Genomic DNA, 27,062 nt, shown 5'->3' on the forward strand with positions numbered 1-27,062 from the left:
CAACAGCTTCTGCCAGGCTCTCCCCAGTTCACACTAAAATACCTATGAAAAAATATTTTTAAAATCATGAAAACTTACTTTTTTGAAAATAAAACTATTGCTACTTTATAAGTAGTTTACCTTAATTAAAATGTCTAATAATTTCATGAAGAAAAAAATATCCACTGTTCTTTTACATCCAGGAGGGATCAGCTTCACAAACAGCAAAGAAAGTAGAAAGATGGTTTTCCCTTCCTTCACTGCATGCTTAGAAACCAGAAACCCTTAAGCTATAACAGCCACACTTTAAAAGCTGACAGTGTTCCGTTACCGTAGATTGTTAATTTCTAAGGAATTCTATCTTTTATCATTAATTCTCTGTTTTCTATGTCATGAAGATGTATGACTGCTTTGACATTCAAAATATTTTAGATTAAAACAGAAATTGGGGATTGGCAGTGTATGTTTTCTATTGCTGCTATAACAAATTACCATCAACTTAGTTCCTTAAAACACAAATTTAATATCTCACAGTTCTGGAGTTCAGAAATCTGACAAAGGTCTCATTGGACTAAAATCCAGGAGTTGGCAAGGCAGCATTCCTTTATGGACACTCTAGGGAAAATCTATTTCATGGCCAGTTCCAGCTCTTAGAGTTTGCCTAGGTTCCTTGGTTTGTGGTTTGCTTCTATCTACAAAGTGAGTAATGGCAGGTTGAATATTTGCATTGTATCACTCTAACCTCACTTCCATCATTGCATCTACTTTTCTGACTCAGGCTCTGACACTTTTGCTTACTACTTCCACATTTAAATGATCTTTTTGATCCCATTGGACTCATTAGTATAATCAAGATAATCCTATTTTAAGGTGGAAAGACTAGCAACTATAATTCCATCTACAATGTTAATTCTCCCTTGCCATGTAATCTAACATATCCACAGGTTCTAGACATTCAGACATAGACATATTTGCAGGGAAGGGTTGGGCGGGGGTGGGATTATTCTGCCTACCAAGCACTATAATATTGTTTGCTGGAAACTATTAAGAAATTATATAATGGACAGAAACTGAAATGCTGGGAGGAGTAAAATCTGCAGACTATATTTTCCAGGTACTCTAACAATGTATTATAGAAGTAATACATGGGATATAAGTAATCTGCCTCAGGCCAGCAAAGCCATAAGAGATATATGACAACGTAATACTGAAATGAAGCTGTGAGCAAAATGTCCATCAGCATGGTACACTAAGCTAATTAGAAAAGCACTCCCACAGTCTGAATGCAAACATATAGGTATTGTGGATAAAATTTAATGTAAAAATGTTTTTAAAAACATAGCTGAATTCAAAAAGAGAAAAAGAAAAATGGAAAGAAATTTTTTTAAAAAGAAGTAAAGAAGTAAGAGGAAAAACAAAATTAGCACAGGCCAGAAGTACAGGGGGAATTGAAAGCCTCTGCTTGTGAGAGGGAGTTGATGGTCTAAGAAGATCTGAGTTCGCATCAGCCTTAGAAGTCCCTGAAATGTACTCATAAAGATGGGAAGCACTACCTTGAACTAGCGTGAGGTGGTAGGCTGAATCTGAGAGACTTATATCATGCTCCAAAGTGGTATTTTCCTGATGTGAAAAAAATTTAAAAGCTGTAAAAACTACTTCGATGCCTTCTCTTGCTTCTTACTTAGGCGAGTAGGTGCTTAAAAATATACCTGAAAAAACTTACATCTTGATCCATGCACAGTGTGAAGTCTGAATTTGGAATACATTTTTGATGCTGAAATCTTAATCTATGAAATTAAAATAAAATCAATCTGGGAAAGGTGAGACAACTAAGGACTTCAGCAAAAAGAAAAAAGAAAAAAACTTTTTACCAAAGTTTGTACAATCCAAAGAACAAAAGGCTACCTAAAGTAAAATATCCAAAAAAAAAAAAAAAAAAAAAAAAAGTCAACATCTACTTTAAGGAATGAAACACTAGGAGAGTTTGTCATTAGACACAGCCATCAGGTTATTTAGAGACCCCATGACTCTAAATTGTAAAAAACATGAGATTATGAAATAAATATGTTTTAATTAATTAGTAAGAAATAAATACCTTAAAGAAAAAGGACACTATAAGAAAGTGATTTTTAAAATATATAACTTCAAAAATAAAAATATATTTGCTATTAAAAATGAAATTCAATAGATAATTAAAATAATACATGTATTTTTTGAAAGAAAAAATTAGTGACCTGAATGTTCCAAAAGACATAATCACCCAGAATAAATTGCAGGTTATATATAGAAAACTGTTGAGACTGAAATACCATCATCTTTAGCAGAATAAAAAGAAATAAATCTACAATCAATATATTCCTCTTCTGAATAGAATGTAATAGATTTCAGTACTACTATTACCAAAAACAAAAGGAAAAGCCAAGCAAAATGGAAAAAAAAATTCTTAAAGAAAATCAGAAAGCTTCAGAAGCCTGAAGGACCAGTGGGGCCAATATTCTGAAGAGAAGAATATCATAGAAAATTGAGCTGACATTCTACATATACATTTTTCCAAGAGGTATTTACCAAAAATGGGCACAGTAAGAGACTGAAAATCCAGGCTTAGCTGAGACAGAACCACTACTGGGGAACAAAAAGACATCAGAAGAACTTTAGGCAGTCTCCAGTGCTAGAGATAAAATTGGAGATTTGAGCAGTATAAAACAAGCTGTCAGATTTACCTTTATTGCTCAAAATCTGATGTGACAAGAGGTAGAAGGTTACAAAGCTAAGTTGAAGGCATACTGAAAGAAGGGAGCTTTCTACCATCAGTTAACATTGAAGAGTCAAAAATTTATCTTTAGGGTCCAGCTAAGAAAAGGTCCCAGGGAATATTCCAGACTTTTGTTGCAATTTGTTGCAATTCCTAACTACCTATCCCCAAGGACAATGGCTAAAGGGAGAGAAGGGAACCCTTAAAAAACATAACCTTACCTCAATCCAGTTCAATAAATGGAAGAACATTCCATGCTCATGGGTAGGAAGAATCAATATCATGAAAATGGCCATCCTTCCCGAGGTAATTTACAGATTCAATGCCATCCCCATCAAGCTACCAATGACTTTCTTCACAGAATTGGAAAAAACTACTTTAAAGTTCATATGGAACCAAAAATGAGCCCGCATCGCCAAGTCAATCCTAAGCCAAAAGAACAAAGCTGGAGGCATCACACTACCTGACTTCAAACTATACTACAAGGCTACAGTAACCAAAACAGCATGGTACTGGTACCAAAACAGAGATATAGATCAATGGAACAGAACAGAGTCCTCAGAAATAATGCCACATATCTACAACTATCTGATCTTTGACAAACCTGACAAAAACAAGAAATGGGGAAAGGATTCCCTATTTAATAAATGGTGCTGGGAAAACTGGCTAGCCATATGTACAAAGCTGAAACTGGATCCCTTCCTTACACCTTATACAAAAATCAATTCAAGATGGATTAAAGACTTAAATGTTAGACCTAAAACCATAAAAACCCTAGAATCAAACCTAGGCATTACCATTCAGGACATAGGCATGGGCAAGGACTTCATGTCTAAAACACCAAAAGCAATGGCAACAAAAGCCAAAATTGACAAATGGGATCTAATTAAACTCAAGAGCTTCTGCACAGCAAAAGAAACTACCATCAGAGTGAACAGGCAACCTACAAAATGGGAGAAAATTTTCGCAACCTACTCATCTGACGAAGGGCTAATATCCAGAATCTACAATGAACTCCAACAAATTTACAAGAAAAAAACAAACAACCCCATCAAAAAGTGGGCGAAGGACATGAACAGACACTTCTCAAAAGAAGACATTTATGCAGCCAAAAAACACATGAAAAAATGCTCACCATCACTGGCCATCAGAGAAATGCAAATCAAAACCACAATGAGATACCATCTCACACCAGTTAGAATGGCAATCATTAAAAAGTCAGGAAACAACAGGTGCTAGAGAGGATGTGGAGAAATAGGAACACTTTTACACTGTTGGTGGGACTGTAAACTAGTTCAACCCTTGTGGAAGTCAGTGTGGCGATTCCTCAGTGATCTAGAACTAGAAATTCCATTCGACCCAGCCATCTCATTACTGAGTATATACCCAAAAGACTATAAATCATGCTGCTATAAAGACACATGCACACGTATGTTTATTGCCGCATTATTCACAATAGCAAAGACTTGGAACCAACCCAAATGTCCAACAATGATAGACTGGATTAAGAAAATGTGGCACATATACACCATGGAATACTATGCAGCCATAAAAAATGATGAGTTCATGTCCTTTGTAGGGACATGGATGAAATTGGAAATCATCATTCTCAGTAAACTATCGCAAGAACAAAAAACCAAACACCGCATATTCTCACTCATAGGTGGGAATTGAACAATGAGAACACATGGACACAGGAAGGGGAACATCACACTTCGGGGACTGTTGTGGGGTGGGGGGAGGGGGGAGCGATAGCATTGGGAGATATACCTAATGCTAGATGACGAGTTGGTGGGTGCAGCGCACCAGCATGGCACATGTATACATATGTAACTTACCTGCACATTGTGCACATGTACCATAAAACCTAAAGTATAATAATAATAATAATAAAAGAAAAGAAAAGAAAAAAAAAAAGGTAACATTTCTTAAAATGTCATCTGCATATGTGAAAAATCTTTTCATCATAATACTAAGATGCTATTTATCTTTTCCATTTTGTCGACATCTGCACTGATGGTCCAAAAGCAATGGTGGTTAAAAGAGCTGGTGCCATAACACAAACTAAAGTGCTGGCACCAAGCTGCACTGGCACTCATATTGCACTCTGCTTCACAGCTTGGACCCACAATTAAAATCCCCACATAGTTTTTTAAAATGCCAATTTCACATATGACAAAGAAGTAAAAAGTATTAATTTTATTAAATCTTGACCATTAAAAATATATTTCTTTATGATGATAACATAATCATGAGTAAAGCAATTCTGCCCTTTTCTAAAAAATAGGGTATTAACTTCAGAAAAAAATAGTCATGTGTGTTTCTGAATTGTAAGCTGGACTGGATACGCTTTTTCCATGGGACATTCAACATAACTGTTGAATGGAAACCTAAAATGAAGAGGTCAAGTGAATGAAGCAGGAGCAATATTTGAAGAGATAATGACCAAATTTTTTTCTAAATTGGATGTAATAAAGAATATATCACTGGTAAGAAAAATAAAATAATAAAAAATGTAATTCATACAAAAGAAAGACAGTATAAAGACAGACAAAAGTGGAATAAATTGAAAACATACAATAAACCAATAGATATGCATTTAAATATATCACTTCTTATATTTAATACAAAGAAAATAAGTAATCCAATTAAATACAGTATTTTCAAACTGAGATAAAAATTCCCATATATCTGCTGCTCTTAACAGACATGACTTAAAACTAAGAAAACAAGAAGACTGAATATAAAATGATGTTAAAAATAAACCATAAACAAGCACAAAAAGATGGTGTGAAACAAAAAGAACAGAAAATGTAGATTCTAAGATTGAAATCATTAGTACATGCAAAGACGGCCATATCATAATGATAACATGGTCATTCCACAAAAAGACATAACAGTTATAATTATATTAGCACCTTGTAATATAGCTTTAAAATGCTGAACCAATAATTGGCAGTAATAAATGAAGAAATGGGTAAGTTCAGAATCAAAGGATTCAGAGTGATATACGATTGTCATCTATATTGACATATGATAAATGACATCAACATATTGGCATGAATAGAAAGCTGTACCCTACAATGACAGACTTTAATTCTTTTCAAGTGCATATAAAATAATTACCAAAATTGATAATTTTCTTGATTCTTTAGCAAGGCTTAACATGTTTCAAAAGATTTAAATTATTTAGAGAATATTCTCTGACCACAGTGAAATTAAGCAAGAAATCAGTACAAAATACTAACTAGAATATCCCCAAATGCCCTAAAGAATGCATAGATTGAAGAAGAAATCACTACAGAAATTAAAAAGTATTTTAATTGAAACCTAATTGAGATAGAACCTTTTCAGTTTTGTAAGAGGCAGTTAAAGCAGAACTTAAAGGAACACTCAGACCTTTGAACACATATAAAAGAATGAAAGTTGAAAATAAATGATTTATCTATGCTTCCATCTCAAGATGGAAGAAAAACAGCATGAAATCTTACCAAAGAAAATAGAATGGAGTTAATAAACATAAAAGTAAAATCAGGGAAATATAAAATAAATGTACAATAAAGAAACTCATCTCAGATGAAAGACTTTTTATTTGAAAATATGAATTTTTAACAATTTTTAACGAGTTATTTGCCGAACTAGTCCAGAAAATAGAAATAAAGAGACCAATATCAATTTAAATGAAGAGAACATTATGGATCCTGTAAACATTAAGAGATAACCTAAGAATATTGTAAACTTTAATAAATTTGAAAATATAAATGAAATGGTCATACGCCTTGGAAAACACAACTTAGAAAAAAACTGGAATACTAGATCTAGCATGTTTAAAGAAACTGAATCCATTTCTAACACTTTCTACAAATAAAACTTCACGCACAAAAAGCTCCACTAGTCAAATCCAAATATTAAAGAAGGAAATAGCATCAATTTTATATAAACTCTTCTAGAAGACAATGAAAGAAATAAGTATTTCCAAAATGTCCCAAATTGCAAACAAAAGCCTGAAAAGGGCATTATAAGAAAGAAAAATTACAGAACCACCTCTCTCATTAGCACAAATGGTAATACTCTAAAGAAAATATCTGTAAATTGGATCAAACAATGAAAGAGAAAAATAACATCACAACCAAGTGGGTTCTATTCCATTCATGCTAAGTGTGTTTAGCATTTGAAAGTTACAGATTTTGGTACGTTAACAATGAAAATATTATCCCAATAGATTTTTAAATGATTTGATATTATTCAAAAATCATTATTTATTAAAAAGAAAACTTTTGGAAAGTAAATCTTATTCTTAATAATGAATTTTTAAAAGACTTAATCCTGAGATCAGGAGGAATACAAAGATTCTTACTAACCAAAATTTGTTCAGCACTACACAAGAGGTGGTAGACAACTGCAACCAGACAAGAAAAGGTTTAAACAATGGCAGTTAAGGAAGTTGGAAATTTTTAAAATATGTATGAAAACTTCCATTATTTACAGGTGACATGACTATGATTGCAGAACCTCTAAAAATATTTTCAAAATATTAAAATTAATAAGTGAGGCCAGGTGCTGTGGCTCACACCTGTAATCCCAACACTGTGGTAGGCCGAGGCAGGTGAATCACTTGAGCCTATGAGTTTGAGACCAGCACAGGCAACATAGTGAAACCCGGTCTCAAAAGAAAAAAAAAATTAATAAGTGAGTTTAGCTAGGTTTAGGGATGCAAAGCCAACATATTACAACCAATAGTACCTTTCTATAGAACACATGCAATTGTAAAAAAAAAATAAAAATTTTAAATATAATACAATTTTAATAGCATAAAAATCAAATATCTAAAAGTAAATGTGCAAACCAGTACACTGAAAACTTCATGAGATTAATGATAGGTATCAGTCAAAATGTTAACTAGAAGAATATAGCACATTCATGAATTGGAAGTGTATTTTAATAATATAAATTTCCCCAAATTCATGTATAGCTTTTATGCCATCCTAATCAGGACCCAAGCTGGTGCCTGTGTGGATACTTGTGTGTCTACATAGAAGTTGGCAAACTGTTTCCAAAGTATATATAGGAATGTAAAGAGCCAAGAGTAACAGAGACAAAGAGGAGAAAGCGTAACAAAGACAAAGAGGAGAAAGCTGGAGAACCTACACTACCAGGTATCAAGACTTATTATTAACTACTACAATTTACAAACTGTCTTACTGACAAGCCTAAAAAATATTTTAAAAGTGTTTAAATAGGGTCTAGAAACAGATAACATGCAAGGTCATATAATAATAAAGCAACGGCGCAATACATTAGGTAAGGAAGATAATTCTAAAAATGGTGCTGAATCAACTAGGCAGTTACATTAAAAATGAACCTTAACACCTCATATCATAAACAAAACTCAACTGCAGATGGTCTATAGATCTAAATATAGAAGGTAAAGCAACAAGGATTTTATTAGAAAACATAGGCAACTATACTTCTGATCTTGGTTATCAATGATTTCTTGTGAAAGAAAAAGAATACTAATATAAAAAATGGTACCTCGGGTTACATTAAAATTTATTTGGTCAAAATACACTATTGAGAATGAAAAAAAGTCTGGGCATGGTGGCTCACAACTGTAATCCTAGCACTTTGGGAGGATCGCTTGAGTCCATAAGTTCAAGAACAGCCTGGGCGACATAATGAGACCTCCATCTCTACAAAAACTTAAAAAATTAGCCAGGAGTGGTGGATCGCGCCTGTGGCCTGGCCATTTGAGAGGCTGAGGAGAGACCATCACTTGAGCCTAGGAGGTGGAGGCTACAGTAAGCCATGATTGCATCACTGCAATCCAGCCTAGGCAAGAGAGCAAGACCCCGTCTCCAAAAAAAAAAAAAGGCAAAAATATTTAATATTTGCATATTAAAATCAATACATCTTCAATATTTATGTCAAATATTTACTTTTGTTGATATATATTTGTTATATCCAACAAAAACATAAATGAAATAAAGACAAACTCTTAAAAATCAATATGAAAAAGTAGAAAACAAAAGGGAAAAACACAGACTCTTCAAAAAAAATCCAAGTGACAAATCTATATATATGAAAAACGCTGAAATTCGTTAGTCATAGTTATTAACGAGATGCAAAGTAAAACAGGTTGCAATGCCACTGTATATCCACCATAATATTAAAACAAAAAACGAAACAAATTTCAAGTGTTAGCAGGTGTATAGTGTATAGAGAAATTTGACCTCTCATATGCTGCTGATGGAAGTTCAAACTGGTACTATTTATAAAATAGTTAGGCTGTAGTTCCACAGGTTAACCCACACATGCACTGCGATTCCATTATTACCATTCTACATATATATCTACAGAAATTAAAAAACTTATTTGTCAAAAGATATACAACATATATTCATAGTAGTAATATTTAACAAAAATTTGGAAAATAACTCTAATGTCCATCAATAAAACAATTAAGAAATAGTGACATATTCATGCAATGGATTGCTATATGGCAAGGAAAATGCACTATGAAATCTTCGTGCTACAACATGAATATATCTCACAAACAATGCTGAGAGAAAGAATCAAGACACACAAAAAGACAGGCTGTAGAGTTTCATACATATAAAAGAAGCAACAGCAGCAATAGTAACCTCTGATGTAAGAAGTCAGGATAAAGATTACTCTTTGGAATTGACAGTGACTCCAAAAGGGTCAGCGTAATGTGGAACACTTCTGGAATGCTGGTGAAGTTCTGTTTCTGCATCAGGTGGTGGTTCCACAGACGTGCTTTTTTCGTGTGAAAATTCGAGACTAACATTTAAATTTGGTGTACTTTTTCTCGAAGTATATCATAGTTCAGTAAACATTTATACCAAACAACTTAAAGATAAAATACAAGTTACAATTAATAAATATACAAATTTGAAATCATATTTTTCAATAAATGTAATTTTATGCATTTATTTCTAAATTTTAATTAAATATTAATGTGTATTTTATAAAATAATGCTATTTGCAATTTAAATGTTCAATGGTCATTTCATTGTCAATGATTTTACCTGTCTTTCATGTTTTGTGTAGAGGACACATATACAATTTCAAGATAATTTCAACTGTTGAGAGTTGCAAAATGTTTCTTTTTTTGCTTTGTGTAACATTAGTGAATGTGTAACTTTAAACCATGAATTGCAATACCAAAAGAAAGAAGTTCTGCACTATTTAACTTGATATGCCATTGTGCAAAACCTATTGCTCTGGTCCTTTCTGAAGGAAAGATTTGTCAAGTTAATTAATGTGTCTTCTATTTTTCCTTTGCACTTCTGCTTCTCAAATCCTCCTTGTGCTCAAGAGCAAAGTCCATATCCAACAAAGGGAGCAGCCCAATCTATACATTTCATAATGAATGTGGTCACTTTTTGGTTTAAAACATAGGCCAAGAGATGTGAAGAGTGTTTTTCTGGAATCTGAAAGGTGTAGCAAAGTATCTGTCTAGTGCAATGGGTTGTCATATGGCAGCAGTGGGAGCTGTATTCTGCCAGCAGATGTGCCAGGGATGTACGTGTTGGAGTGTGTTCACACAGGCTCCCAAGAACTGTTAAATTTTCAAAAATTTTGCAAGCCAATTTTTAATATAGATACTACTAGAAATTGAACTTTATAAACTTATATTTGAATAAATTATATTAAAAGTAAAGGAATATTCAAAATTCATCAATTCCTAATTACTTTAATACAGTTTGCTGTTTTATATGCTCTTGAGATTATTTATCTCATCTAACCTGTGAGATGGGGCTACCATATAATGGTGTGCACTGTGCATCTCCTCCCACACTAGAAGCTTGAAATTAGCCATGTTGGGAGAATTTACATTAAAAAAACAGGGCAAATACTATAAATCAGGGTTTCATTTACTGTTTGGTCATCTAGACTTTAAAAAGTCATACAGAAAATGTTAATAATGTGCATTAAGCCTAAAAATGTGTCTTGTCTGTAGCTATTACCTTGCTAGTAGAAAAAAAAATGAGAAAATATTATTTCATTATTCTAAACCTCTTATCTAACTCGGCAAAGAAGTTGCTCACATCACTGATGAACAAGTGAAGTTCAAATACATGTCTGTGTTATTTCACTGTCTTATTAATGTAAATGAAAATATCAACCAACATTCATGCCAGGACTACACTTGTTAGTGAATACACTTGTAAGCTGGCTCCATATACAGGAGTTCAGCAAAAGTCAATGAAAACATTCTATGAAAAGCAATTGGCTATACAGAATTTACAATAAATAATATTGAATATTTTATCATTATTTGTAAGTTGTGTGTTACACAACCTTTATATCAATAAAATGTATGATAAATATATTAGTGTGTAGATATATACATATACACACATTTGTGTGTATATGTATCTATATAAACATATATATATGCATTTTTGAGAGCCTATTGAACATTTACCACCATAACAGAGACACCCAAGTGTTATCTAATAAATTAGATCTAATAATACTTTTTTTTTATTGTCATGCAAAGGATCTTCCAAAGTCATGGCCAAGAGAAGGATCCCTTTTGACAGGATCTAGGATTGGTACCCATTATGAAGGTTCAGTAACTCTCCTAAGACCCATAATTAGTAAGTGGCCATAGGAGGCCCTAAAACCAGAAAGTCTTAACTCCAGAGGCTACTTTTTGACTCTGCAATCTTTCATGAGAGCACAGCATTCATCTCAGGAAAGCACAAATGTTTTAATATTAGAAAATAAGAGCAAATAAGACTTTTTAAATTGTACATGCATTTATAATAATAAAAACTCTTGAAAATAGAAAATAAATAACTTTATAGTGTTTAACTACTAAAACTTACAACAAGCATCTCACTGATATTTAGTACTAATACTTAGAAGCATTTTATTTAACATTAGATGCAAAACAATACTTTTTAAAAAAATTGCACATGCATTTAAAATAATAAAAAATTCTTGAAAATAGACAAGAAATAACTTTACAGTGTTTAACTACTAAAACTTATAGCAAGCATCTCACTTATATTTAGTAGCATTTTATTTAATATTAGATACAAAACAAGATTTACCACTCTCTCCCACAGTAATCAATATTTTGTCGGAATTAGCTAAGGCTTTATGAAAGCAAGTACAAATGAGTAGTTTAAAAATTTTATTGTAATAATAATTGTATTTGCTTTATGCACACATGATATTATTGTCTACTAGAAAATCCAAAATACTAAGGCAATGGTAGAATCACTAAGGAGTTGGGCAAAGTTCTTAGGGAGGCAATATCAGATACTGGTAAATATTTCAGGCTGGATGCAGTGGCTCACGCCTGTAATCCCAGCACTTTGGGAGGCCGAGGCAGGTGGATCATGAGGTCAGGAGATCGAGACCATCCTGGCTAACATGGTGAAACCCCGTTCTCTACTAAAAATACAAAAAATTAGCCGGGTGTGGTGCTGCCCACCTGTAGTCCCAGCTACTCGGGAGGCTGAGGCAGGAGAATTTTTTGAACCCAGGAGGTGGAGGCTGCAATGAGGTGGGATGGTGCCACTGCACTCCAGCCTGGGCAACAAAGCGAGATCCCGTCTCGAAATTTTTTTTTTTTAAAGTAAAAATAAAATAAAATAAAATGGATTTCAAGCTCTGGAGACAAACTGCATGGATTCAAATAAAGCTTTACTCTTATATGACTTAGCACATGTTACTTAAGCTCTTTGTACCTCGATTTTCTTATTTGTGTAATGGAGATAATAATGGTCTCTTCCCATAAGAATATATAATAAGTTGATATATGGATGGAACTTTGACAACATCTGTCACATAGTAACCACCATGTAACTCATTGATTGTTATTTTTATTACTAAATACCCATAATAATATTCAAAAGTGAAAATAAATAACACACCCATGGTTACAAGGATGTGTAAATTCATATCATAAAAATGTCAATTTTCTACAAGTTAGTCTACAAATTTCATGCAATTCAAATTCAAATCCCAAAAGTGATTTTCAAAGCTGACAAGTGAACCACAAATCTCTATGGAAGAATAAAAAGAAATGCACAATCAAGACAAATTTAAAGCTACATCATTAGAAGGAGCACTTTATCCTGTCAATATCAGAACACTATATTAGTACCAATTGTATGATACTGGCACAGGAATAGACAAGCAAATAATGAACAAATCAGAGAGCCACGATTCATATCCTCATATATAAATACTCATATCTAGTAACAGTGCCTTTATAAATAATTAGGGAAATGCCACAATATCTATTCAATGGATTATGTTGGAACAATTGATTACATGATTACATGAGAAAAATAAGTAAATTTGTTCTCTATGTATCATATAAAATAAATGTTATTTATGATAAAACTGAGTGACAACACTCAGAGATAGAACACTGTATCAGGTCAAACTCAATCCTACATTAGTGTCTGATAAAGGTCTATAAATGAAAAAATGATCCTTCTCCTGCTGCTAAAATATTCTCATTTTAAGTTAAGGGAGATTCAACAGAAAGTTGAGAGAGGTGATTAGGATATTACTTCATGAGTCCATGCATATGTTTTTAAATTCATGACACTCTAGGAGAACTGTAAATCTACTTTTGAGCATTTGTAGTTACAGGTGAAATTCAGATAGCTCCCCATTAGTGAACATCTGTTGTGTTTTTACAACTTTTTTCCCTTTCATCTGATAGATGAACCTCTATTTCATAAATAGGACTGACTCATTGTGTGGTTCTGATGTGTCTCCTACCACAAAATTAGGAGTGTGTCATGAAATTTTCCAAACTCATTGCTTTGGATATGGGCATATGACTCAGGGTGGATCAATTACAGTCCTTTCGAGACTTAATCTGGAAGAGATATTGGAGAAGCAGAACTCCACTTGCCAGAATATGTGGATTTAATGCATTCTGAGGCTGAGTCAGCAAGTTGCCATCTTCACCATAGAGAACCTGTGCAGAAAAGAAATCAACATAGAGAAAATCTAAGCCAAAGGAAATGAGTAGGACAGATTTCCGATTATATAAAATGCACTTTAATAGATGATGACATAAGCCAGAAATATTCTTTTAATTTAGCTCTTTTCATGCTGAATTTAATTATTTCACTTAAAACTTACTGTTTTCACCATAAAAAATAATTTGGTGATTTAAACATTGAATTAGAACCACATAGTTATGCAAGTATTATTGTAAAATTGATTACAAACAATAATGTGAAGCTAGAAGTAAATTGTTTCATTCAGGATGAATTTATTAATACATGTGTTTACTGTTACTTCTTCAATCTTGTTTTTATTAGGCAAGATCAACTAGCTACTGCAACAAATGGACTCAAAATATGAAATAGCACATAATGGAAACGTATTTCTTGTTCACAAGAGTAAACAGATCAGAGAACAATCCTCCTCCAAATGGCCAACAGATACTCTGCCATCTTCACCCTATGCCATCCAAGACTTCCCTGACAGTCTTCTCCATTCCACTAGACAGGAAGCAAATAAAGCTTAAAGGACCATACATGGGAGTTTTTAATGAGTCAAGTCTAGAAATGATATATATCAACTGTGTTCATACTTCATTGGTTAGACCTCAGGAAATGTCCACACAAAAAAGCAAGAATAGCTAGGAAAAGTCTATTTCTAACATCAATAAGAGGAGAATAAGGATGTTGGTGAGCAGTAAGCAAGTTCTGCAAAAACAGTTATTGTAATAATAAATATTCACGTGTACCTGTTCCCTCAGGTAGTATACGCTCACCCCATGGTAGACAAAACTAAGTCCCATCTAGTTAGTATAATCAGCTCAACATTCAGAATCTGTGGGTGTTGAACACTTCTCTGCATCATGACTGGGAGTGGTTGTTGTGGTCCTGCAAAGCATGATATAAAAACAATCAGTCTCATGTATGCTGTCAGTGGTAGAGCACGAATAAGATAACTATAGTAGAAAAGTAACATTTAAGAAAGGGAGAAAAAGAACACAGAACACACACCTGATAATAATAACCATACAAGCCTGCTGGGTAGGTCTTACAAAGCACCCCTACTGAGACACACATGATTTGCCCCGCTGTGGGGACAGTTCCTTAATGAGACCCACATTCCCGGCCAAAAGTTACTTCCTTGTTTATTGTTCTCCATGACCTCAGGTTCTGCTCCCTGGGAAACACTTGCTTCTTCTTTACCCTTGGGAACTATCCATCTTATACTGGTTGTTTCTTTCTTATGAAAATGTAGGGGCCAGAGGATTGCTTTGAGTGTAATTTTCTTCCTAGCTCAGGATTTCTTTGAGAAAACAATTTCCTCAAAAACTTAATAGACTTTGGATGTATTTCTTTCAAGTCAATTTCATGTGCTAATAAGCCATTCACAAAGATCCTTCGTAGACAAAACTCTAGAGTCTAACTATTTTTTTCTCCTTTGCCCCTTTCAGTAGATCATTATTTCAAATTACCAGGGATAGTTATTAGAAAATAGGCTTAAGTAGGAATATCATACACTGAATCTGGTGATTATTTTAAGGCTTATTCACATTATCTGAGAAATTTTAAGACCTCCATCTTTTACGTAAATCTCTTTTCAATTTGATTTCATAGTTTTTAAAATCTAGAAATAGGTGTTTCCAATCATATGTACCTACTAATTTTTCTCTATTCACTTCTATTTTTTTCTGTACATTGGTCATGTTTTCCTAAGATTTTGCTTTTCTTATAGCCTCCTGCTAAAAGAAAGAATATGGCATAGGTTCTTTAAACAATAACAAACATACACAAAAAAATGACTAAAAGATAAATTTTGGCTGGGCTATAAAAAAAGCATGGCAACCTATGTCAGGTGGAAGGATAGACACATAAATAAGATACAGTAGAGATTTAAATAAAATCATATGGTATAATAAACAAATTTTATGTCAACAGTTTTGAAAAGTTAAGTGAAACTGAATATATATTTTTTAAATATCAAACTGATTAAGAAAAAATAAAGCCTCACTTGTACTATAATAACTATTAAATAAACTAGCATAGTAATTAAAAAAAGAAATCGAAAAATCACCAGGCCTAGATTTTTGTATAGGCCAATTCGAGCAGACTTTCAAGGATAAGATATTTCAATACATAGAGCAATTTAGAGACTAGATAGAGTGCATATACCTTACTTTGAAATTGATACCAAAAATAAACATTTCTCATTTATGAACATACCTATGATAATCCTAAAAACAGTATTAGAAAATCAAACCAAGAGCAGCATAAAGAAATGCAACATGACCAAGTTGAGTTTATTTTACAAATATGAATGTACAGTAATATATTAAAAGAAAAAATATAAAATCATCCCAATAAATGTAGAAAAGTTATTTGCTGAAATTTATACATAATAATATTGTTAACAAGTGAAAACTTAGTGCACTAGGAATAGAAAGGCACTTACACAGGCTGACAAAAGGGACGTTCAAATAATCACCTAAAGCAAACCTTATTTTTAATGAGAAACAGTTACTATCATTAACTTTGAAGTAATATAAAATACAAGTATGCTTGTTATCATCACTTTCATTCAAAATCTTGAAGAGATCTACCACAAAAAAGGGGGAAAGAAAATCACTGGGAAAAAAAAGAAACAAAATTCTAATTATTCGAAATTCATATAATTATCAGAATTGAAAACTAAAAAGTAATCAGATAAGTTACTAGAAGTGGTAAGCATTCAGTAACAGGGCTTATCAAAAATTAAATGTATTTCAAGCACGAAGTAGCTAGGTAATTTATTTTAAATAGCATTATAAATAGCAACACACAGTGTGAAATGCTAAAAATAAACTTTACAAAAGAAGAAACAGCCATAATGCAGAAGATGTTAAGATAATATTGAAAGAGAGTTAAGAATCCCGAAATAAAGTCTTATTTATATTTATGGAAAACAAAGAGAAACACGCTATCATGAAGATGTCAATTCTCTCCCAAGAAATAGATAGAATATATGAAATTCTAACTCAAATTCTAGTATTTTCCCCTCTGTAACTGGAAAATGTATTATAAACTTCATATGAAAGAGCAAAATGCCAAAACCATAGCCAAGATACCCTTTTTGAACTCTTGGGTTCAAGCAATCCTCCTGCCTTGGCTTCCCAAAGTGCTAGGACTATAGTCGGAGCCATCATGTCCAGTCCTGATAGTCTTTTTTATTTTAAATTTTTAGTTCAGGAGTACATGTGCAGATTTGTTACATAGGTAAATTTCTGTCATGTGACTTTGTTGTACAGATTATTTCATCACCCCGGTATTAAGCTTAGTGCCCATTAGTTATTTTGCCTGATCCTCTCCCTTCTCTCAACCTCTACCCTCTATAAGGCCCCGATGTGTGTCGTTCCCCTCTATATGCCCATGCGGTCTCATCATTTACCTCTCACTTATAAGTGCAAGCAGTATTTGGTTTTCTGATCCTGCATTAGTTTGCTAAGAAGAATGGTCTCCAGCTCCATCCATGTCCCTGCAAAGGACATGATCTCATTCTTTTTTATGGCTGCATAGTATTCCATGGTGTATATGTACCACATTTTCTTTATCTAGTCTATCATTGATGGGAATTTAGGTTGATTCCATGTCTCTGGTATTGTGAACAGTACTGCAATGCACACTTGGATGCATGTGTCTTTGTAATAGAATGATTCATATTCTTTTGCATATATATGCAGTATTGGGTTCTGGGTTTGCTGAGTCAAATGCATTTCTATCTTTAGGCCTTTGAGGAATCGCTGCACTGTCTTCCACAATGGTTGAAAGAATTTACACTCACACCAACAGTGTACAAGCATTCCTTTTTCTCTACAACTTGGCCCGTATCTGTTATTTTTTGACTTCTTAATAATAGCCCTTCTGACTGGTGTGAGATGGTATCTCATTGTGGTTTTGATTTACATTTCTCTAATGATTAGTGAGGTTAAGCTTTCTCTCATGATTGTTGGCTGCATGTATGTCTTCTTTTGAAAAGTGTCTGTTCATGTCCTTTGCCCACTTTTTAATGGGGTTGTTTGTTTTTTCCTTGTAAATGTGTTTAAGTTCCTTATAGATTCTGGTTATTAGACCTTTGTCAGATGCATAGTTTGCAACATTTTTCTCTCATTTTGTAGGTTGTCTGTTCACTCTGTCCCTAGTTTCTTTTGCTGTGCAGAAGTGCTTTAGTTTAATTAGATCTCATTTGTCAATTTTTGCTTTTGTTGCAATTGCCTTTGGCAATTTTGTCATGAAATCTTTGCTCGTGTCTATGTACCAAATGGTATTGCCTAGGTTGTCTTCCAGGGTTTTTACAGTTTTGGGTTTTATATTTAAGTATTTAATCCATAAGATAGTCTTGAACAAACAAAATGTTAGAGATGGGGTTATGGTCTTTTAGCTATAAAGAGTTTTTATTTTAAAAAGTCATTATTAAGGAATATATTATTGAGGAAAGATGACCAATGAAACAAAAAAGAACACAGAAGCATATGTCCTTAATATATGATAAGAAAATGGCATTTTACATCAGTGGAAAATTTAGGTTCTATTTTACAAATAATACCAAAAGAATTAATTTTCCCTATGATTTTGAGGATGCTTTCACAGTTGTTGAAATCACATACATATATAAACATATACATATAATCATGAATTAATCAATGATTATAGTAATATATGGAAAATAAGAAATTAAAAGAAAAATAAAAGGAAAGTAAATGTCACTTATTAGCATAAACTTGAAATTAAAAACTAATGAAAACATCACAAGAAAGACTAAATCAAAACTCATGATTAAATTTAGGCATAAAATTTAGATACAAAATATAGACAAACAGGTCAATCAAAGTTAAAAAACAATAACAATAAAATAGCTATGCCAAAGTTGGGTTCATTCCAGGAGTGCAAATATGTTTCTTTATGTTTACAAATAAATTAATATAATGCATCACATCAGCATATTAATGAAAGGAAATCATATGGTCCTTTCAATAGAAATGGTGATAAAACTAAACATCCATCCATAACTTTAAAAAAATCTATTGGCAAATTAAAAAAATAAATTAACTTCCTAAACTTGGTAAAAAACATGCAAAAACAAACAACCGACAGATAAAAACATAATTAAGACATTTTCTCTAAGATCAAGGAGAAGACAAGGTAGCTGGTGATTGCCTTTCCTATTCTGAACAGTATAGGAGTACAAGCTATGGCGGTAGGCAAGAACGATACACACAATGCTTAAAAATGGGAAGAAAGAAAACAGGCTGTTATTCAAAAATAAGAAGATATATTATATCACAAATACAATTGAAACCACAGATAAAATACTGTAACTACACAAGATTTTATAAAGGTTGTAGAGTACAAACCAATATATAATGAATAGCATCCATGGAACAAAATGACTTCTTACAAATCAATAATTTTTTAAAAAATAAGAAAATGAGCAAATTGTGTAAACAGACTATTTACAGAGAAAGAAATATAAAGGACCAGTATACGTGTGTGTGTATACATATACATACATATAAAAAATATATATATATTTTAAATTCTCAAATTTACCAATCATCAAGGATATACAAATTAAATCAATATAAATATTTTTCACATACTGACTGATAATACCACTAAGGTCATGTATTGGTAAGAATTTATAGAAATGTGCATTCTCATACATATTTGATGAAAATGTCCATTAGTAAAATCCATTTGAAGGATAATTAGATGGTACATCATAAAATTAGAATGTCCCTAACTTTAGATAAAGCAATTCAAATTTCTGGAAATCTATCCAACATTAACATTTACACAGGAGCACACAGGCATATTCATTCATGCATGAATGCATGCATTCCTTACTAAGTGCCTCCATATACTGGAACCTATCCTAGGTACTGCAGAATTAAAAGAGAATAAGACAGAGAAGGACTTACCCTAACATGCTGGAAAGTTTACATACTAGAAGAATATGGATGATAACAAATCAATAAAGAGCATAATAATTAATAGGGTCATAAAAAATTAAAAGAAATGATGACTAAGAGTTTTCCTTTTCTGAGGCATTAATAAATGTATTGATGAGGAGGGGACACCATCACTCCTGAACAGATTGATGGCGGTTGTCTTGTGAGGGTATGCAATAGAGTAAGTTCGCTGTTCAAAGTGGAGAAAATGAAGCCCCAGCAGAGGCCATGTGAGTAAAGCATATGGAATTAACACAAATGCCAAAGGAAAATAGGTCATTACCGTATACTGACTTGCAGAAATTTGTGGCACCCTCCCTCTCCATCTTGGTCTATTTATGTGTACCGACTCCCTGCTGCCCAGACTATAATCTTCCTAAGAACAAGAGTCATGTCTGTCTCTCTTGTTTCTCTAAACCCAGTACTTGGCATACCTTAGTAATAAATAACTTCATGTATTTATATAATTATTAACTCATATAGGGTTTACTGTGTGTGCCAGCCATAATTCCTAATGTTTTAAAAATAAGAAATAAAAACTCATTCATTTGCGCTTCATAACAACTTGATGAGGTTGCTTTATTTTTATCCCCCTTTCACAATTGAGAAAATGGAAGCAAAGGGAGGTAAAGTAACTTAATCAAGGTCCAATGTGGTAGAGACGGGACTGTACACCCAGGACATCTGGCTATAAAGAACCTGCTTTTAACCACTATTCTATGCTGATTAATAGATTGCTGCACTCACTTTCTTGCAAACAGTTAAACTTCCTGGAACTACATCGACAGAAACGTTTCATTCTGGAAGAGAGCCTCTGCTTAATTTAAAGACTCATTCAAGAGTTTTCCCTCTCCATCAAGCGGTGGGGGCAGGGAGAGGCTTGCCTCCCATGGTACATTTACACTGCAACCTTTAGAGAAATTATTTGCTGATTTAAAATGGAAACGAACAAAGGCAGCCTAAAACCTCTTGACCTGAAGTTTTAAAAAATTATTGCTGTATTTATTTAGCCTAAGAAAGAACAATACGATAGTTAAATCTAAGTATATCCAAAGAAAATTCCAATTAAATTACATTGGTGGGGATTTTAATGATCATCCCACTAAATTTTTTGAATATCACTTTCCTTACTAGCCAGTAAAATATTTTTCATTCAGAGGAGTTGAGTGATCTGTCTTTTGAATAATAGTAAATACAGCTCACATTTATTTTAGAATGTCAGAAAACAGCTCAGTTGACAACATTAATAGAGTGGAAAATCCATGATCGCAGAAGTTTCATGTCAAATATGACAACCTTCTAAATTATTTGTCAAAGGTGACCTGCACACAAGCTTAGATGAACTAAGTTAGGCAAGTTAACAGTGAGTATAAAAGTGAAATACATCTCAGAATTTCAATGACAGTGATCACTGAACAAACCTTGGGATTGAAAGAACTACCATTTGGTAAAGAAAACAGAGGAAAAGCTCATCTATTCCTGTAACTATTTAAGAATACAAAACATATTTAGACCAAGTTCAGAGAAAAGAGGCCTTTATAACACATTTAATGTAACCATGCACATAAACACAATGAGGGTTTGTTTTGATTTATTGTCAGACAAAAGGAAGTATTTTCAATAGTGATGCCAATAAAAAATCTGTATGGTAAAAATCAAAGATGATATTTACAATTAAGAATATTAACTCATTTCCTAAATTCCAACAAATTTTTGAAATCTGGGACTAGTTTTATGAGATAATCCATCAAGGAATTATTGGCAGCAGCAGGTACTGGTATTCCTCACAGCTGTATAATAGCTAGCTGTGCTATACACCCACAAGGTCTATAGTTAGAGGGAAATAAAAAAGTAAAGTAAATAGCTGTCATTTATTGAGCAGAATCTAACAGCCATGACATACTGTATTAGCTATTTTAAAATATCATTTCATTTAATGCTCAGAAGAAACTCCAGTAGACAAATAGATTAGTGCGCATACTTCAGTATGCTAGTTCGGTATAATTTTCCAGCACTGGCAAGGAAATTTTACTTTATAAACAATTCTGGATCAGAAAACATATTGCCTACCTATTGCATACTTCCTATCAGTACCTCAATAAAGAGTCTAAAATGCATTGGTATTCAGTAAATGTTCTTAGTATATTAAAAACTTGTTTATTAAAATCCTTAAAGAAGGGTATCAATATTTTATATGTGGTCTTTTAGTCCTTCAGTTTCTCAATTCAAATAATAAAGAACAAATTATAGTTTACATCCTTTTTCAAACAGAATTAAGAGACAAAGCCAATGTAGTAGCACATGGCTGTAATCCCCAATACTCAGGAGTCCGAAGCAGGAGGAATGCTTGAGTCCAGGAGTTCGAGGCTATAGTGCACTCTGATTGCACCTCTTAAGAGTCATTGCACTACAGCCTTTAACCCATCTCTTAAAAACCAGCAAAGTCTCAGGATACAAAATCAATGTACAAAAATCACAAGCATTCTTATACACCAATAACAGACAAACAGAGAGCCAAATCATGAGTGAACTCCCATTCACAATTGCTTCAAAGAGAATAAAATACTTAGGAATCCAACTTACAAGGGATGGGAAGGACCTCTTCAAGGAGAACTACAAACCACTGCTCAATGAAATAAAAGAGGATACAAACAAATGGAAGAACATTCCATGCTCATGGGTAGGAAGAATCAATATCGTGAAAATGGTCATACTGCCCAAGGTAATTTACAGATTCAATGCCATCCCCATCAAGCTACCAATGACTTTCTTCACAGAATTGGAAAAAACTACTTTAAAGTTCATATGGAACCAAAAAAGAGCCCGCATCGCCAAGTCAATCCTAAGCCAAAAGAACAAAGCTGGAGGCATCACGCTACCTGACTTCAAACTACACTACAAGGCTACAGTAACCAAAACAGCATGGTACTGGTACCAAAACAGAGATATAGATCAACGGAACAGAACAGAGCCCTTGGAAATAATGCCGCATATCTACAACTATCTGATCTTTGACAAACCTGAGAAAAACAAGCAATGGGGAAAGGATTCCCTATTTAATAAATGGTGCTGGGAAAACTGGCTAGCCATATGTACAAAGCTGAAACTGGATCCCTTCCTTACACCTTATACAAAAATTAATTCAAGATGGATTAAAGATTTAAATGTTAGACCTAAAACCATAAAAACCCTAGAAGCAAACCTAGGCTTTACCATTCAGGACATAGGCATGGGCAAGGACTTCATGTCTAAAACACCAAAAGCAATGGCAACAAAAGCCAAAATTGACAAATGGGATCTCATTAAACTGAAGAGCTTCTGCACAGCAAAAGAAACTTCCATCAGAGTGAACAGGCAACCTACAAAATGGGAGAAAATTTTCGCAACCTACTCATCTGACAAACAGCTAATATCCAGAATCTACAATGAACTCAAACAAATTTACAAGAAAAAACAAACAACCCCATCAAAAAGTGTGCAAAGGTTATGAACAGACACTTTTCAAAAGAAGACATTTATGCAGCCAAAAAACACATGAAAAAATGCTCATCATCACTGGCCATCACTGGCCATCAGAGAAATGCAAATCAAAACCACAATGAGATACCATCTCACACCAGTTAGAATGGCGATCATTAAAAAGTCAGGAAACAACAGGTGCTGGCGAGGATGTGGAGAAATAGGAACACTTTTACACTGTTGGTGGGACTGTAAACTAGTTCAACCATTGTGGAAGTCAGTGTGGCCATTCCTAAGGGATCTAGAACTAGAAATACCATTTGACCCAGCCATCCCATTACTGGGTATATACCCAAAGGACTATAAATCATGCTGCTATAAAGACACATGCACATGTATGTTTATTGCAGCACTATTCACAATAGCAAAGACTTGGAACCAACCCAAATGTTCAACAATGATAGACTGGATTAAGAAAATGTGGCACATATACACCATGGAATACTATGCAGCCATAAAAAATGATGAGTTCATGTCCTTTGTAGGAACATGGATGAAATTGGAAATCATCATTCTCAGCAAACTATCGCAAGGACAAAAAACCAAACACCGCATATTCTCAGTCATAGGTGGGAATTGAACAATGAGAACACATGGACACAGGAAGGGGAACATCACACTCTGGGGACTGTTGTGGGGTGGGGGGAGTGGGGAGGGATAGCATTAGGAGATATACCTAATGCTAAATGACTAGTTAATGGGTGCAGCACACCAGCATGGCACATGTATACATATGTAACTAACCTGCACATTGTGCACATGTACCCTAAAACTTAAAGTATAATAACAATAAAAAAAGAGAAAGGAAAGAGAATTAAGATATAAACATTGTATTTGTAGTTAAAAATACCTAGTTATATTTTTCTAGATGACTTTAACAAACATTAATATAGGTCCTGTTATATAAATGCTGGTCACTATACTTGGCACTAGAATCTACCTACATCAGGACTTCACATCTAGTATTGGCATGTGTGTCCATCCATGCATGTATATTCTACAAAGCTAATACTCATCAAATAAAATAACATGTCTAAAATATGTATGATTGGGTAAACTTTAGTATATTAATTATTGCTCTTTTCCCTCTCTCAGATTGTTACCTTTATTCTGCCTCTTCTTCAAGAAAGTAGTATGCCTCAAGCCTCATGTACTTGGAATAGGTGTATAACTAAAAATAAATTAAAATTAGTTCAGAATTCTGAACACTTGTTTTGTAAGTCCTATACCTACTGAGCATAATAGTTTTTGTGGCAAGATAATAAGAGTCTCAGAAAAGCAGGAAGTAAGTTGAGGTTCCCCTTAAACTATTGTTTGGTGGGGCCCAGAGGTACAGATCCAAACAGTAATGGGACATTGCTTCAAGACCTCAAAGAAGAATAGTCGTTGGCTGGTCACCAGGCACAGCAGAGATTTGACACCTCACGCATGGCATGGGAACAGCTAAAAAGTGTTAGTTGAAAAAACTCCTGTAAGCACAGGCAGTGAGAATGTCAGTATGGACCATCACCAGTCATCAGAAACTCCTGTCCATTCCTTGGGCACAAAGTAGGCATCTCAGATTCTGAATGGACATTAGGTAGAGGAAGGAGAACCTACCACACTGGAGATATAATTTCCTGTAAATTTAGAAAGCCAGAGTATAATAGTAAAAATCAATTTTATGTAAAGGAAATAAAGTAATACTTTAAACATATCTTGGCTTGCAAACTGTAATTAATACCTGACTGGTTGTAAAATAGCAAAAGTATTTGTGAAGTACATAAAAAGAAAAATATAAGCAAGTGATTAATGTATCACAGGGAAAGTGACATCTGAGTAATGTTTGGAAGATGAGTGAAAGCTTCCTTAGCAGAGGAATTACACATGCAAAGTCAGAGATAACTCTAACACCATACTTTGACCTAGATGTCATCAGAAATCCATTAGTGTAGCACTGGAATGTAAAAATTCACAAGCAACTGATCATAAGAGATGTGAAGCTGAGAGAAAAGCAAGATGTACTGAATCAGCAGGATAATATTTTTCAATAGCAGCGGTTCTCAAAGCATGGTCAAAGGACTCCTAGAGATTCCAACACTTTTTCGGGGGATCCACAAGGTCAGAAGTATTTTTCTTATGATAATAAGGCATTATTTGCTTTTAACACTCTTCTTCTCACACAAAAATGCAGGGGAAGTTTCTAAAGGCTACATGACATACGACATGACAACAGACCGATGCAGAAGGAGGTATAAAAATCCATCAATCTCCTATTGAGGCAGACATTAAAGAGATTTGCAAAGATGTAAAACAATGCTTTTTCTCATTTTTGTTTCAAAACTGACATTATTTTCCATAATATTTATGTTAACATGCAATAAAAATGTTTTGGAAATGTTTGTTTCAATTTCTAATATAGTAAACACTGTTAGATAAAAGCCAGAAAGACAAATTTTAAGAAAGTGTTTGGGGTTGGTCTCAACAACTTCTAATAATGTAATTTCAGACCAAAATGTGTGAGGACCCATACTAAAACTTAAAAACTAAGTATAGAGGCTTCATATTTCTTAATGCTAAAATAACTAGTATGATAAAAGAGAAAACATAAATAGTCATCCTGGTTATTATACTTGACTATTGAGTTGGTATGGGTAAAGGATGCCAATACATTGATAGTTAAGACAGCTACGAAGGTAGATGATAAAGATGTAAAATGCAGCTGAAAAGTAGTATAAATAATATTCTTTTAAAAGTAATCAAGTTTTAATCAAATATGTCATTTCTATTAAAATAGGCTGTCATGGCTGTTTCCTGACTGCAATTATTATTGCTAAAGAAAGAGAAGACAATGACAAGAGGAGGAGGATGAGAAGGTAGAATAGGAGGAAAAAAATTAAGCTTTTGCATGCTGATTAGTACTTTAAGTGAAAATATTCGGTTGATCATCATAAAGAATAAAGACTAAGAAGAAAACACTTGTTTTTAGTGTCCAAAATGAATATTCTCTAGGATAAATTAATTGAGCCAAAAATAGCCTGTTCCAAAAGTTTATGTTAGGAAATGCTACATGAGGGCAATAAATGTTTGAATATTTGATACCTGATATGGTTTGGCTCTATGTCCGCACTCAAATCTCATCTCCAGTTGTAATCCTCACGTGTTGAGGGAGGGACCTGGTAGTAGGTGATTGGATCATGGGGGTGGTTCCCCCTGTGCTGTTCTCTGCTGATATAAGTTCTCAGGAGATCCAATGGTTTAAAAGTGTGGCACTTACTTCTTCACTCTTTCTCTCCTGCCACTATGTAATACATGCCTTGCTTCCCCTTTGACTTTCACCATGACTGTAAGCTTCCTGAGGCCTCTCCAGCCATGTGGAACTATAAGTCAATTAACTTTTGTTTATAAATTACCCAGTCTCAGGTAATATCTTCTTGGCAGGTGTGAAAACAGACTAATACAAAACCAATACAAAATTAATATAGATGTTGAATTTTATAAAAAATTTGTGATTACTGAATATGACCACCCTTAGGTTAGCAATTTTATAAATATTTCTAACACTATTATTCTGAAGAGTGGCCATATTGGTTTATGGCCTAATAACTCAAGGACTATTTTGCTAACCCAGGTATCAAAGAATCAAACTAACAGTTACTAACAGTTGATTTGATTTGGAACAAATATTGTTATTTGTAATAATTTTACAACATAATAGACAACAAAAATTGCTCAGTTTAAACAAAAACTAGGATAGACAATATACAATCTTGGTTAATGTTTTCATTGTTTTGTAGAAATGCTCATAAATAAGTCCATAAACTATATATCTATAAATAAATG

At 33.5% G+C, this 27,062-nt stretch overlaps 1 long non-coding RNA gene across 2 annotated transcripts in view; it reads right to left on the minus strand.

Annotated features, from left to right (window-relative positions):
- Positions 1-11,704: 11,704 nt before the first annotated feature.
- Positions 11,705-27,062, minus strand: part of LOC129035736 (uncharacterized) — a 57,089-nt gene continuing 41,731 nt past the window's right edge. For both annotated transcript variants that reach the window (XR_008502309.2, XR_010125981.1), the window contains exons 7-8: positions 14,490-14,628; positions 11,705-13,709 (exon numbers count right to left, since the gene is read on the minus strand). This is a non-coding gene — a long non-coding RNA (uncharacterized LOC129035736). The remainder of the gene's footprint in view (positions 13,710-14,489; positions 14,629-27,062) is intronic.

The sequence above is a fragment of the Pongo pygmaeus genome, chromosome 3 (genome assembly GCF_028885625.2).
Source record: "Pongo pygmaeus isolate AG05252 chromosome 3, NHGRI_mPonPyg2-v2.0_pri, whole genome shotgun sequence".
Lineage (NCBI taxonomy): Eukaryota > Metazoa > Chordata > Mammalia > Primates > Hominidae > Pongo > Pongo pygmaeus.